This window comes from Odontesthes bonariensis, chromosome 17, assembly GCF_027942865.1.
Source record: "Odontesthes bonariensis isolate fOdoBon6 chromosome 17, fOdoBon6.hap1, whole genome shotgun sequence".
Taxonomy (NCBI): domain Eukaryota; kingdom Metazoa; phylum Chordata; class Actinopteri; order Atheriniformes; family Atherinopsidae; genus Odontesthes; species Odontesthes bonariensis.
In genome coordinates, this window is record NC_134522.1 from 6,121,640 (window position 1) to 6,136,332 (window position 14,693).

Below are 14,693 nucleotides of genomic sequence, written 5' to 3' on the forward strand. Positions count from 1 at the left end.
TTTATTTCTGAGGGGAACTTGTGACTCAGTACTTTGTTAGACATAACAGAGATGGATGCATTCTACGGTAGATGACAACGCTCTGAAATCATGGTGAAATGACATTCATGACTCACCTCTTGTTATCTTGTGACAATTATTTAGTGAGTCCTTATCCAGACTTTGGTGTCAGTGGAGCATCCCGACTGCTCCTTTCAACATGAGAGGGGAACTTAATCTTAAACTCATCCCCTCCCCCCGCAGTGGCCACCTGTATCCACTATCATGTCATTTCTGTCAACATCTGGACCTCATGCCTGCAGCTGAGGAAGTAATTGGGAAATTGAGAGCTCTGTTTGTGGTTCAGATGCATCTCGACAGACTTGAACTTATTCACTTGGGGCAGATGTCTCCACCCCGTCGTCATTGTGTGTTTTACCATATTTTATGAACTGTATTTTAAACTCTTGCCTTTAATATCCTTTCAGTTGCACAGCAGGCGTTTTGTTTCTTTGCTAACTGAAGACACGTTCAAGGAATGTGATTTTGTTGGTCAGGGGAGAGTTCAGCCCATAATGTCTAAAGGCATGACTATCAACATAAGCCACAAGCTGTTGCTAAGTAACTAGTAAATCCCTGTAGATCAGTTATTCCACACATCATCTCTCGTGCCACTCTCTAAGCTGGTTAGGCTGAATGTAGACGTGTTGTTAATTTCATACGGACAAAGTGGATCTCCTTTGAGTCATTGCGGTAGGAGAGATTTGTCTGCCTTTCATTTATGTCTAAGATGTCTAATTGTCTTAAACCTATTCTCATTTACATATTCACTGTTTTAGAATATGTTCTCACTCAGCAGATACAAAGTAGTAAAAATCCTTAAAGTTCATTATTAAATATCTTTAGCACGTTCAGCCTTCTCACACGAGACCTAAATACAAGTTAGGATTGTTTGTGCATAGTTTATGTTAGAGAATTTCAAGATTCAGAAAGAAAGCAGCACCAATAAAACCTATTAGATTACAATCACTACAACAAAGAGGAAAAGGATATATGTTAACGAGGACTCATCCATCTATCCATCCATCCATCCATCCATATAAAAAAACCTCATTCTTTCGGTCACTAGCCAGAACCTTGTGATCATAGGTGAGGGTTGGAACAAAGATGGAGCAGTAAATGGAAGCTTTGCCTTCCGGCTCAGTTCCCTCTTCACAATAACGAAGCAACACAGCATCCTCAGTACTGCAAATCAAACTTTCCATCTCTAGCTTCAACTTTCCATCACTAAACCCCTTTTGTGGCAGAGGGCCATCTGTGACCTGGAGTGAGCACTCTACTAAGATTAGTTACTTCAAAAATAATTCAGTGCTGACACGAAAAAAGGAAAAAGAAAGATCTGGAAATGAACCTTTCGGAAGTGCTGATGCTCACAACTAGTAATGTTTCATGGCGTCACTTCATTCGTGAGTTATGATAAAAAAGGCAAGGCAAGGCAATTTTATTTGTAGAGCACAATTCGTATACAAGGCAATTCAAAGTGCTTCACAGCTACATAAAATCACAAGAAGGCAATAAAATCATTAAAAAACAAAAAAAAACATAAAAAATAATCATTAATTAATTAATTTAAAAGTGAAGAGTGCAGATAAAATACTTTCAGGTGTCATATGCACAGCTAAATAGAACTGTTTTCAGCCTGGATTGTCAGAGCTGAGGCCTGTCTCACAACATAAAAGTACAGGAAAAGCTTAACTTTGAGAAGCTAGAACCAGCAAATGGTTGACATTTTTGTCTGATTTGCTTGAAATCATGATTTCACTATCCATTTCAAAAGAATGAACGTATCTTCCCTTTTTATCCCTGTGTAAAAGCAAATAATTACTGAGTATTCACTAATTATATCATCATTATTTGACGTGACACACCACCAGACGTTGGTCAGTTTTAGAATATTTTAAAGAATTTGTTTTATTATATTAATTAATGAGCGTGCCTCCCTGTGCTTTCAGACAGTCTCAGTTTTTAGTGGAAACATTTCAACTTCATCACAAAGGAGCTCGACTGGCTTAAATCTTTGGACTAAGTCTGCGCCTGCTTTTGCTTTGTGATGTCACATCTGGGCCCATGTTGTATTTATGCCACATGAATGGTGATAAGATGCATGAATAAGGTGTACAGGTGTTCCTGATAACTTCCTAACAAAGGAAAGTTAGACTCATTTAATATAATTGGCATCAAGTACCTTAAACTGTGAGTTTCCTTCACAATTTCACAGCGTTTTATAAGTTCATTAAAAAAAAGATGAATGCAATCATATCAGTTCACAATGACTCGGACATTTCGAAGGTAAGCTTTTAGTGTCCTGTCAGTCAGCAAGATAACAATAAAAGCAGGGAGACAGATTTCACAGAACATGGTGGAATCCAACGATAAATCTCTCTGGGTGAACTTTAAGCAAAGAAAATAAAACATTTTGTATGAGCGCACTTCATTTTCTACTACAGACATTCTTTCCAATTCCACTCGTAATTGCTGTGAAATAATTAAGCGGGAGCTGACACCTGTAGCACACACCTACGAGCACTCATTTCTTCAGAGTCATTTGTGAGCACTGCTGAACGACAACTCATTTTTTAAATCGGTGTTAAATGTGCACGCCTCACAGGGCTCCTGTACAAATCAGCAAAATGAGATATAGGAAATTCACTTGTGCTGCAAAAAACAGATTACATTTAGTAATTCTGGTGAAGCGAGCACCTTTTGATAGATATTGTACTGATGAATTACAAATCAAACCTGCCTATTCTGATTGTGAAAGATAAAAAAGAATATTTTGTTCTAATTTCAGAACTCGTTACGGCAAATTAATCTGATGGATTCAGTTTCCATTTGGTGGAATCTTCCCTGCTGAAGCAAAAGCAGTTTAATCTGGCTGAGATGTTCTTTCTGCTGAAAGCGTGGATGAATCAGAGCAGCACTCCCAGCTTGCAAATTAAGCCCAGTCACAGCCACGTCTCTTTTAACCAGGTAGTCTGAGAACCAATTCGGAGCATGTTGGCAGGAACAATGCCTTTTTTTTTTTTTAAAGTTGTGCCAGACAGTCAGCCTGTCAATGAGGCACACAGCTGCTTGGTATCTTCAATTCACTCTTTAGCAGACTCAATCCGTTTTATTCATTTTTATTTATTCCATTTGGGGATTATGCCAGTTGATTTCACAAAACAGGTGGTCCAGGCACGTGTAAATTCAATCCATCCAGAATAATGTTGTTATTTGTTCCAGACTGTTAAGCCCATTGAACTGCGTTTCAGTAATACGTCGGGCACAACACATTTTAACTGGCTGACCAAACAGGGGATGAGAATAAGACGAAGCTGAGCGATGGTGCAAAGTCTGTAAATGTAACTTTTCTGTAAAAGCAGCTGTTAGAGGGTGCGGCTACACGGTTGGACAGATGACACAGCTGTTAGCTGAAACTCTCAACACATACAGGTGCGAAATGCAAACGTTCACAGGGTGTTTATCAGCTGGTGCACCGGGCGTGATCACAACTTCTGAGATTTAAAAGCAACAGTATAAAGGATGCTTAACAACAAAATTAGCAGTAGCAACATTGTGGTTAACAGTATGCTAACTGTTAGCAGAGTAACTTATCTAACACAGCACACATACGTGGCACATAACACAAGTCTTTGCATTTTGAGTGAGTGAGAGACCCGCACCCACGGGCTCACCTATTTTATTAATTACACACAGCGTACGACACACCTGTGGACAATTCCCCTATCAGGGTCATGTGATTCATACCACCAAAACAAACACAAAACGGGGCATAAAATTAAACCAAAGTAGAACAAAACTACATCATGTTTCTTTTTAACAAAATGAAATGAGAGCAGATCATAACACTAACTGACTGTCATTGAAAGGAAGAATTCTTTATAGCACTGGGAAGGATGCTTTGTTAGGTGTGTCACCAGCAAGTACAGTGGGAACAGTGTCATCTTCCACTATTGTACATAATGCAACTTTAATGCAGCATATTTAAAAGCCTAAGTTCAGCTGCTCTAACTTGTATCATTATCATCATAGTGTTTGCTATTTCTCCACCCCCACTTCTTTTCAAGCATTCAAAATCATTTCAGACTGACTTCTATATAAATAAACTTTTCCATAATCAATTATATTGGGTTCAAATTTCTTTAAAAGGAAACTACTTTCAGAAAAGTACAGCTTTACGTGTAGAGATTTACACAATATGTAAGATAAACATGTACAGTTCTACAGGCTCATATTCCAAATGTACACCACAGAGAATACTCTGCTGTCTGTTCCCTTTACATAACTATCAACAGTATGTCTTTGAAACCACTAAAGGCTTTATCACCTGCACGCTTTTCCTTTTTAGTATTAAAAGTGGAATAAATTCGGGGCGGTCTGTGGCGTAGTGGGATGAGCAGGCGCCCCATGTACAGAGGCTATAGTCCTCGCTGCAGCTGGCCCTGGTTTGAGTCTCGCATTGGACGGCCCTTTGCTGCATGTTGTTCCCCTTCTCTCTGCCCCCTGCTTCCTGTCTCTCTCCACTGTCCCATCCAATAGAGGCATTAATAGCCCCTAAAAATACATTAAAAAAAAATTAAAAAGTGGAATAAATTCTAGAGTTTTTAGCTCACTAAACTTTTCCAAAGCAGCATATTCAATCCAGACATTTCCAACTACTGTCAATATCAGTGTTTTTTAGGCTAATGTATTTCAGTGTAACTTAATTCAACTTTGGTCCCAACTGAGATCCTGAGACATTGTAGAACTGGATACCCAGCAAAATTATTTCTGCAAACCTTGAAAAAAACCCTCAAATAGCGGGAAAAGAAAGAGAGAAAACAGTTCACCGCAGAGACACTGATGCCTTTGATCTACAGCCCCATGAAACCGGCCAACCTAGTCTTTACTTGTGTGTGTGCTGTGCATTATTATGCATTTTTCTACAAAATGTCAATGGACTTCAAAGGACACCAGACAAACACACACACTGAATATCCCATTATTTTGAGAAATAGGCCAAGATATATTTTGTTGGGGTGTGTTTGTGTTTATGTATCTGGGACATCATTCTGTATTCCGGTCAAGTTTGTTTCCTTGACCAAAGAGCAAAAGGCAATGTTTCAGAATTCTTTGAGCAGCAATATTTCCAGATATACTCGCGTCACCCCAGGTCATAGAGCCTGGTAGTATAAACCAAATGTTCAAACTGAATAAAGATGTCTTCTTAAACATGAAATACGAGGAACGGAATGGACTCGACTTACACACGTTTCCTTCAGCTTCCGCATTTGATCAGAAAGTGGCACGTACTCTGTTCTGAGAGGGTTCACATTTGGCAGTTGGTACACGGAAGATGACAGTCCTGTCGCTAGGCAACCGCTTAAATCCCGTGGGAATGGTGTGAATTCCTGTGTCGCCCTGTACCGAAATAAAAAATGGACATAAAAGGAAAAAAAGCGGATTAAAAAAAGGCTAAAATTGTTTGAGCCGATGTGTGGGGAAAATCAAGGACTACACACACGCACTGCATACACAAGCGCTGATTTTTTGGATGAAGACTGTGAGCACCGTGACTTTTAACTGTGAATGAAAGTGTCATCTGACAGCTCATATGATGTTTATACCATAAAAAACGCTTACTCTCACTCAGTGTTTAAATTGGCTTTTGTAAAGTGGGGGAACCCTTCACTCGCAGTGGTCAATGTCGCAAAACATTTCTACTATGTGAATACACTGCTACTAACACACCGTTAATTCACATAATGTCTTCTTTATTAGTTATTTATTTCATATGTACATATCACAACAATAACATAACTTTAAAGGTGCACCGTGTAATATTTTTAGCAGTTTCTTTCCAGATTTCACAAATACTTACCAGCACCACCATCAGATTCTAAGTATTTATTATGACTGGGAAAATTGCACTTTTCATACATGAAAAAAATGATCTTCTCCATGTCTACCATTTTGAATTTCTTAGCAGCTGGGCCTGCAATTACTCCTTTGCTGCTCCTGACAGTGGTACTGTTAAATGCATACAATATGATGGTTACCAATTCTAAACACAGGTTTTAGGAATTTATAATTCAATGTATTAAATATGGCTGGGTTTTCTTTCTTTCTTTCTTTTTTTTTTTTTGACCAAAATGACCTCAACATACCCACTGAAAAAGTCCCTCAGTGTCCGCTTCATTGTCAGAGTTACAGCGTCTGAACAGAAAAATCAAGTGAAATACCACTGTATGTGGGGGTGGTCCACTATGCACTGCCTCACAAACTGGAATGTAGTTAAAATCAACATGAGCTACAGTACAGAATAAAAGAGAATTGAGCTACCTAAAGACATTGTGGCACTGAATCCATCTGATGTTATTAACAAGCGAAGCAAAAAAAAAAAAAAAAGTCTTTCAAAAGCCTACCCTACCAACACTGCCATTTACCCCTTTACCATGTGTGCTGAAGTAGGCTACCACTCATCCTTTCCATTAGAATAACTCATTTGTAACGAATAACGAAGTTTAGCGACCTCATAACTTTGGCCAAACTCATAGGATTGGGAGTTGAGCACGCTATCCAGGCTGGTGGTTGTCTCACTAGCAAGAGAGAAGTTTGCTAGTTTCCATACGCAAAGCTACGTTGCAGCAGGCATTCCTTCAATCAGTTAGCCAACTCTTTTTTTTAAACATTCTGATGTGACATTTAATTAGCACGAAGATACAGCACAGACAGCTACCAACTGCAAACTCGTTCCACTCAGAATGACACGACTTGATGAGAAAATCTCGGACGCGCTTGTTGCACTGCCTGCCTGGCTGGATTGAATAATGCTAACTGTGATGTCATGGCTCTGCGCATGTGCACAGTGCTGTAATTCACCAAAACCTGCTTTTATTTTCAGCGTAATTATTGACAAACCTTCCTGACGATTGTAATATTTTTCAGTAGACTTGAAAAATGAATTTAATCACACTAAAAAAAAAAATGTGAACACTGGAGCAGGCGGAGCGGAGCTCCGTTTGCCGGTCCGTCTGAAGTGAGGAGGCGGAGCGGAGCTCCGGAGCACTCCGCCCCAATTTAAACCCTGCTCTCACTTAAAATAACATTAGAAACTGGCATCTCAACAAAGTCAGTCTTAAACCAGTTGCGCATATGAACATTAAAATAGATTTAGTTTGCAGTACATTTTCTTCTGGTTTATTCAGGCCATTAAAAGAGTGTTGCATGATGTAATGTCAGTGTGACAAGTAGGAGCAGTAAGATACGTGCATGTTTGGTTTTTTTTGAGCAAACATGACTACAATGATGTCATAGATCCTGGATTTTTTTACTTTGTTTCTCTCAGATATTGTGATTCAAAGGGCCAGTTGACCCTTTTCAGGTCCCCTAAATACCAGTGATTTTGGATTAGTGGATGCAGTTTCTTTTTCGTGGCCAGCAAAAAATATTTGTTTTTTTTTCATGACAAATCATGAACAACAGTTTTATGAATGAGGCTCAGTACGACGCCGGCTTAGCGGGGCCACTGAGGCTAAAATGTTCCAACACTAAAAGGGCACGAGTCTGAACCCTAAGCTGTGAGTGAAACCGTTTCAAATATGTGTTGTGATGATGTTAGGAGTATGAAACATCATGGGTACACTGAGTGAAAAGGCAGCTAATGGGGCTAATAGTACTTTGTGTCCATACATTTTCTTCACTGGGCAACCAAAAGTATCCATTTTTTGCTTCCACAACTGCTCCGAAACACAGAGCTACTCACACAAGCAACCATAGTTTTCCTTTACCATCCCCCGTGCACTTCAAATATTGTGTACAAGGAAGAGCAATTAGTAACATAGCCTCTGGTACAGGGCTTAATTTGTAAATCACAAGGTGCCGGAACGCAAAGTACATATGACAGCGTAGGGATGACGGGACGGGCACAGGTCCCGGAACGCATACAGAAAACGGTGCTGAAAACAACATACAAATGCCCACTGACAATGCTGTGGGACTTACAAGCCTTAATTTCGAATAATATCCATGGTATAAATGTTATGACAATAATTTACAAATATTTTAGGCTATACTGCACAGAACAGGTAACTCTTTGTTCCTCTCTGCTGCTTGCTCCCCAGATGCCGCAAATTTCAATAGTTTTTGTCTGCGAAGCGGGGTTTGATGACCAGTAGTTTTCAGAGCATCAACAACAGATCTCCAAGTCTTTCAAATGATGTAGTTTTATCTTAATAAACAACATGAAATTCATGGAATTTGTTCGGAATATTATTGTATAATTTTATACATTTAAAAAAAAATATATATATATTAATATTTTTTTCTATAAGAGAGGTACCGGATCAGCCCAAAAAAGTCCCGGAGCACGAGCAGGCCAAAACCAAGAGGTGCCGGATCCTGTTCCGGCATGATCCGGCACAAATTAAGCCCTGCTCTGGTAACAATGGGGGAGTATGTAAGCGTCTTTACTTTTTCAGTTGGCAGCAGCAGAAGTTTTCTGCCTCATTTGGCATTTGAGCACACTTCCCACATCTGCACCTGTTAACACAGGAAATATATATTTACGATGCTTTTATAACATTAATGTGTAGCCTATTGTTCCACAGTTGCTGGTAATGAATGTATTTACCTTATGTTCTGCTTTAATCTTTGCTCAAAAACTTGTGTGTTTATTAAAGTTTGTAGCATCTTTGCAGGCAGCAGGAGTAGTGTGTGTTCACAAGTCACTATCATTCCTTCCCCTACCTCCAGTTATTTGGCAAATCAGAAGACTATTGAGCCTAATCCTCTCTTTCTCAGTAGGAGGCTAAACCCAGGAGGAAGCTGTCCTTCATTTTCTGTGAATGTGCAGAGGCAAATAGCCCCGTACTAGTAGTTTAATGTGGATTTGAAAATTTTCTGAACTGTAACTGCAGTTTTTACATCGGTTTTAAGAGACTCTGCTGCAGACTCACAAAAGCTGATAATCTATCCAAAACATTCCAATCATTTTGTATTGCTGTGGGACCTTAGAACAACCATACAATTAAAACAACTGACTAAATTGAATTACACTGCTCCTCTTGTTACAATTCAACATGTTCTGCTTGGAAAACATGCATGCTGGCATTCCCACGGATGTTACGTACCTTAACATTTGTGTAGACTCGCCCAAAAACTATTAAAAATGGCAGGTCCCTGTAATAGTAACCTGATAGGACCCCCCAAAAACATGACAAACACTTTGAGGTGCTGGCCTCCAAACTCCTCAGATACAAATCAGATAGGATCTGATGGCAGAAGATAGACCGATCCATAAAGACCATGGTACCACTGGAACCAGACACTGGTACCAGACCAAACAGGGCACGCTCTGATATTCTTTGCCCATGCCCTGAATGGTCAGAGCTCTTTACAGCTAAGCATGAGGAGGAGTTGAGGAGAAATGTATGTAAACGTAAAATTAGATAATAAATATCGAGATAATAATAATGAGATAATAAAACCGTAAGGCCCTACGCAGTGTGGTCCGATCTGCTGAGTGCATCATTGGTAGGAAACTCCCAACCCTTCAGGACATCTACCACACAAGATGTCCTCGTAGAGCTGGCATGATCCTAAAAGACTGCCATCACCCATCCTTCAGACTGTTCACCACGCTGCCTTCTGGTAGGTGGTACAGAAGCATCCGGTCTCCACCCGCAGAATAGAGAACAACTTCTATCCTAAGGCCATCAGGCTTCTAAATGGACTATAATGCACTCCCATCACTCTCATCACTTTCACACTCGACACTTTACACATGTCTACCTCCACTGCTGTTTGCACCACAACATGCAATATTTCACAATATTGTATTTTTATCTTGCGTTTCTAGGTTAGTATAGGTCTTATATTAGCATTGGCTATTTTGTGTATTATATGTTCAGTAAAGCTCTGGTAATTAGTGTAAAATGCATATTTTGTAGTATCCATATTGCTTATTTATTGTTAGAGTACTTATGTCAGGTCTTGTTATGGTAGTTGCTGTACGGTGTCCTGTCCTAAGAATTTCAGTGCCCAGTCCGACTCTGTTGTTCTGTGCATCTGACTAAAAAAAAGGTACCTCACATTCAGTTCAGTACAAAAACAATGTTCTTTTAGTTGATAAAACTTTGTATTCCCGGCTTGTAGTTTTTATTCAACAGCAACAACGCCAGCACACCCCATAGAAACCATTTCTGTACATAATGTGGTTTTAATTGCAGATGTGATGCAACAGCAAAGCAGTCTATTTATCACTGATTCACTCATTTCCTTCATTTGAACTCAACTTCATAATTCAAAAGCAGCCAACCAGATCTTTGTGATAGAAGACACGAGTTGAAAAAATTTATTTCTGCACCTAGTTAAAAAATTAACTACAGCACCAGACTTCCATTCAAACGCTCACAAATCTCATTAGCGGTTTAAGTGCTTCTGACTGCTCTTCTACATGCATTTGCATCCTGCCTAATAAGCCAGCATGTCCGTGCTCAGCAGAGGCAGAAAAGAAAATCCACCACAAAATTTACTCATTTAGTCATAATCATCATAGCACAATTGGACTGAGATTCGTGAACGTTTTTGTAATGACAGAATCAGTGTGGAAGCGGTACTGAGGGGAAATTCCCTTTGTTTCTGGGCCTATACGGTGGGAAATCAGTGGCCCGTGAAGCCTGAGTGGGCAGCTTTGAAACTAATTAAAATCCATATGTAATTCAGACGGTTAGTTGTGCTCCCAGCAGAATGAAAACACAAACGGCAGAGCTGCGAGTTAGTTCGGTGTCACCTCTATGAAAGCATCTGACGTGAACAGAATGAAACAAATGAATATGAAAGTGAGTCATTAGTGTGTGGCCACTTAGCTTAAGCTGCATTTCGCTCATTTCGGGCTTGTGTGCAATAAAAACTGTTCAACTTTCTGTGTACACAGCAGTTAAATGTTGACTTTTGTCCAAAGGTTCAGTGGGTAGTGTTAGTATTCACAGCAGTGGACCCAGTGGACCAGAACCCACTGAGTCGTCAGTGATAGCTGCCTTTAGCACATTGATTTATACAGAATATGCAGATATGTGAAACATATGCAGAAGTTGTTTTCTTTTATTCTTACCATAGACATGTATAATTATTGTAATCCATGTGTGGGAGAAGCATGAAATTACTGCAGTTACAGATAGATGCAGCAGCTGTATCATAAAAGGTTTAACACGATTAAGTGTAAAACAGCGTATGTGACTTCTAAACACAAAGCTTGAGATACGTTTATGTTTTTTCAGTGTGTTTAATTCTGCTTTTCTTTTTGTTTTTTTGTTTTTTGACACCTGAATGATACTCTGAGGCTTTCCTATCATTATATCATGGCTGCCTGTCCATCAGAGGATAGACTTTAAAGTCCTGACGCTGGTCTATAAAGCTCTGAATGGTCCAGGACCAGAATACATCAGGGACCTCCTGACCCAGTATGAACCTTCCAGACCTCTCAGGTCATCTGGATCCGGTCTTCTATCAGTTCCCAGAGTCAGAACCAGACATGGAGAAGCTGCATTCAGCTTCTATGCGCCACATGTCTGGAACAAATTCCCAGAAAGCCTCAGATCAGCTGAAACACTCAGAGGACACACCTATTTTCAGCTGCATTTGAATAAAGCTCCAAATCTGAAGCTGGAGTTTCAAAACTTAATCACATTCTAACCACTGATTTTATCTATAGTTCTTATTTCTTTCTTTTTTGTTTAAAATTTAAATCGTGCTTTTTATTTCTACTGTTTTAATGTCTCTGTAAAGCACTTTGAATCACCTTGTTGTTTAATTGTGCTGTACAGATAAACCTGCCTCACCTTGCCTTACCCACTGCCTTGTTTCTAAGGGTCAATGCTCTGGCACTGAGCTGCTATGACGGGTACAACCAGTCCACAAACACGATGTTTGACGTTTGTCTTGCCCTTCACTCACCTTTAAGCTCCAACCCTGACTTTCATAATCTTGTATGGCACACATTCAGAGAGATTACTCTTTAATCAATGAAGCCCAATGTAGGCCCACACTACCCACATGTATGTTACTAAAGATCATGATGGATAACTGGTTACCATGAAGTTTATGTCCTCCTCCATGACTAATAACTAACCTGATTCACACCCAAGCTATTGCAATTGGCCCTAATTCTGTCCTCCTGTTGGGTCATTTATTTGACTTTATACTCATTTGATTCCAGGAATTAACAGGCTGCATGTTTTAGGAGAAAAAAAGACTTACAATAAACCGACCAATAAAGCACTTTTCTGCTTATCAGCAAGGCAATAAGACTTGGCCTGAACCACGGAGCTGTACAACAGTAGTTCTGAATCATATCGAGCTGCACAGTGATTTCTTTTTCAGTCTCTGCTGTCTTTCTCTTGTAAAATGTTACTTTAACCCAGCTGATGGTTTTATATTGGCTAAGGTAGAGCTGGGCTGTCTGCCAGACAGTGATGTAATTACATTGTTAACAGTCAGGCACTGTGAGCTGCAGTATACGCCTCTACCTTTCTCACTTTGAAAGAGGACGTTGCACAAGCTTTACTCCGTTTGCTTCCTCAGTCTTGCTGTGTCATCAGTGTGAATAATTAAGGGATAAGACAGCCTCTGTTTGAAAGCTATTTGACTCCTCTACGTTCTGCAGTTGCCATCAGTGCGTTTCCATCTCTTTGTTAAAAGTGTTACTTTCTTTTCAAACTGATGGAAACACCATCATTTGAGGATCTTATTGTAGTATTATCCCAAATGTTGTACATTTCTATTATTTAGGTTTATTGTGGCATCAATAATGAATAAGCTTCAACGGTTATCGCAGCAAATCTGCGAATACGACATCAAGGACGTTGATCTGACTAGACAGATGTTTTTATTTGTCTCCTTTTTTGTGGAGAATCTGTTGAGAATAAGGACTTGGAGTGAAGAAAACACAATAATTAGATAAACCATCTGCTAAGCACATTCTTTCCCAGATAGCCTGATCTTGTAGCAGTACCTACAGCCGCATATATACGCAAACCTCTTCCAGAGCTACAGAAAATGTGTCCCTTCACACACTGATGCAAGTAGTTCCTCACGGGTCACGTCCCGGGTCATACCATGATGACTCCCTGAGAGCTCCAGGCCAATTCAACATTTTAACCTTTCTGCACACTGTCTAACTCATTTCTTGTAAACTGAATGGACACTTTTCCCCCGCTTGGCTGAGCAATCTTAACTTGTAACTACTGTGTACCAGTGATGGGCTCAAAAACAGCTCAGCTTTTGGACATAACCAACCAAAGGTTCCCATCACCTTTGGTGTTTTGGGGATACATTTTCATTGGTGACTTGTGTTGATGACACCGAGTGATGTTGCTGTTGGAATAAAACTCCACCTGGACAGAAGCTATTCTATGTTCCTTTATTTTCACTGAGTTTTCCTCTCAGGTGTAAGCAAACACTTCCTCAGTGTTGATTCATGCTGTGTATACCTCGCACACATGGCCACAGTTTCGCCATCACATCGTCACGTTCCACAACCTTAATGACATGCTATGATATTCAAACCCCTCGCCTTAGTTACTCATGGCCCTTTAAGAGTATGAAGTAAATAAAATAAAAGGTTATCTACTGATCCTACATTGAAACACATTAATACATGGCACAGCCATGCATCAGGAGATGAAAACATAAATCATGGAAGGCAGCGGTGTCGTCTCACAGTAACAATTATAATAACAGGTTTAAGCCATCGTTCAGAACAGAAGTTTTTTTTAAATAATGATATGGTTGCCTGCTCCTCCTTTCAGTGATTTTCAGTCAAAACCATAAACAAATGACTAAATGTTTTCCTTTTAGGATTCCCGTCACTCATTTTCTGTGCAGTTCGAGCAAGTATTCAGTGTTTTAAGTAAGATATTCCTGCTTTTGCACCGCTGACCTCTCCGACTGCCTCTCAGCTGCTACACTCTGTATGCACACTGCAGGCATGGTTTTCTACAGCTGTAAACTAAGTGAAAAGTGTGATTATGGTACCCTATACTCTGCCATTTCAGTCCATCAAATAAGAGATTTTTGATAACGAAATACTCAGTGAGCACACAAACACATCCTTATTTTCTTCAGTGTGGGGACTCTCCATTCATCTAATATGATCTCCAGCCCCCTACCCTTCCCCGACCCATCACTATTGAATGCCTGTTGCCAACCTTAACATAATAGTGCCAAGCTGCTGCCACATTGGATGCTGCGGACGCCGTGATTCATTTCAGATCGCCTTCATGTCTAAGAGTTGAGAGCTCATAGAGCAATCCGAGCTGTCATTTACGCTCTGTGATGACACCTCAACATGTCCAGTCCAAAGTCTGTTGATCAGTTCGATCTGTCAGAGTGAAGCAGACCTGGAATGTCAGCAAGGGTGGGTGGAGAGATAAGGATGCGGATGCAGACTTCTTGGAAATCAAAACTCAATTTATTTTCTCAAAAAAGGTTTGAACAGAAAACGCGGCCGAGCCGGATATAAAAAAAACTAGATGAGACTATAAGAACAAAACAAGACTGTGAAAAACAAACAAAAGACTTGACTTGACATGGATAAATACGTGGATTACTGTGACATGGACCATAGATGACGGGGAAAAATCTGACAATGAACATGAAAAGACCTGGGGACT

At 39.9% G+C, this 14,693-nt stretch overlaps 1 protein-coding gene across 3 annotated transcripts in view; it reads right to left on the reverse strand.

The window, feature by feature from the left end:
- Positions 1–14,693, reverse strand: part of lrfn5a (leucine rich repeat and fibronectin type III domain containing 5a) — a 140,374-nt gene that overhangs the window by 78,356 nt on the left and 47,325 nt on the right. Inside the window, exon 2 of one of the 3 annotated variants that reach the window (XM_075448308.1) lies at positions 5,289–5,442. The exons of the other annotated variants lie outside the window; for them this stretch is intronic. The gene's annotated coding sequence lies outside the window, so the exon portion shown is untranslated. The remainder of the gene's footprint in view (positions 1–5,288; positions 5,443–14,693) is intronic. 3 annotated transcript variants of the gene reach the window in all.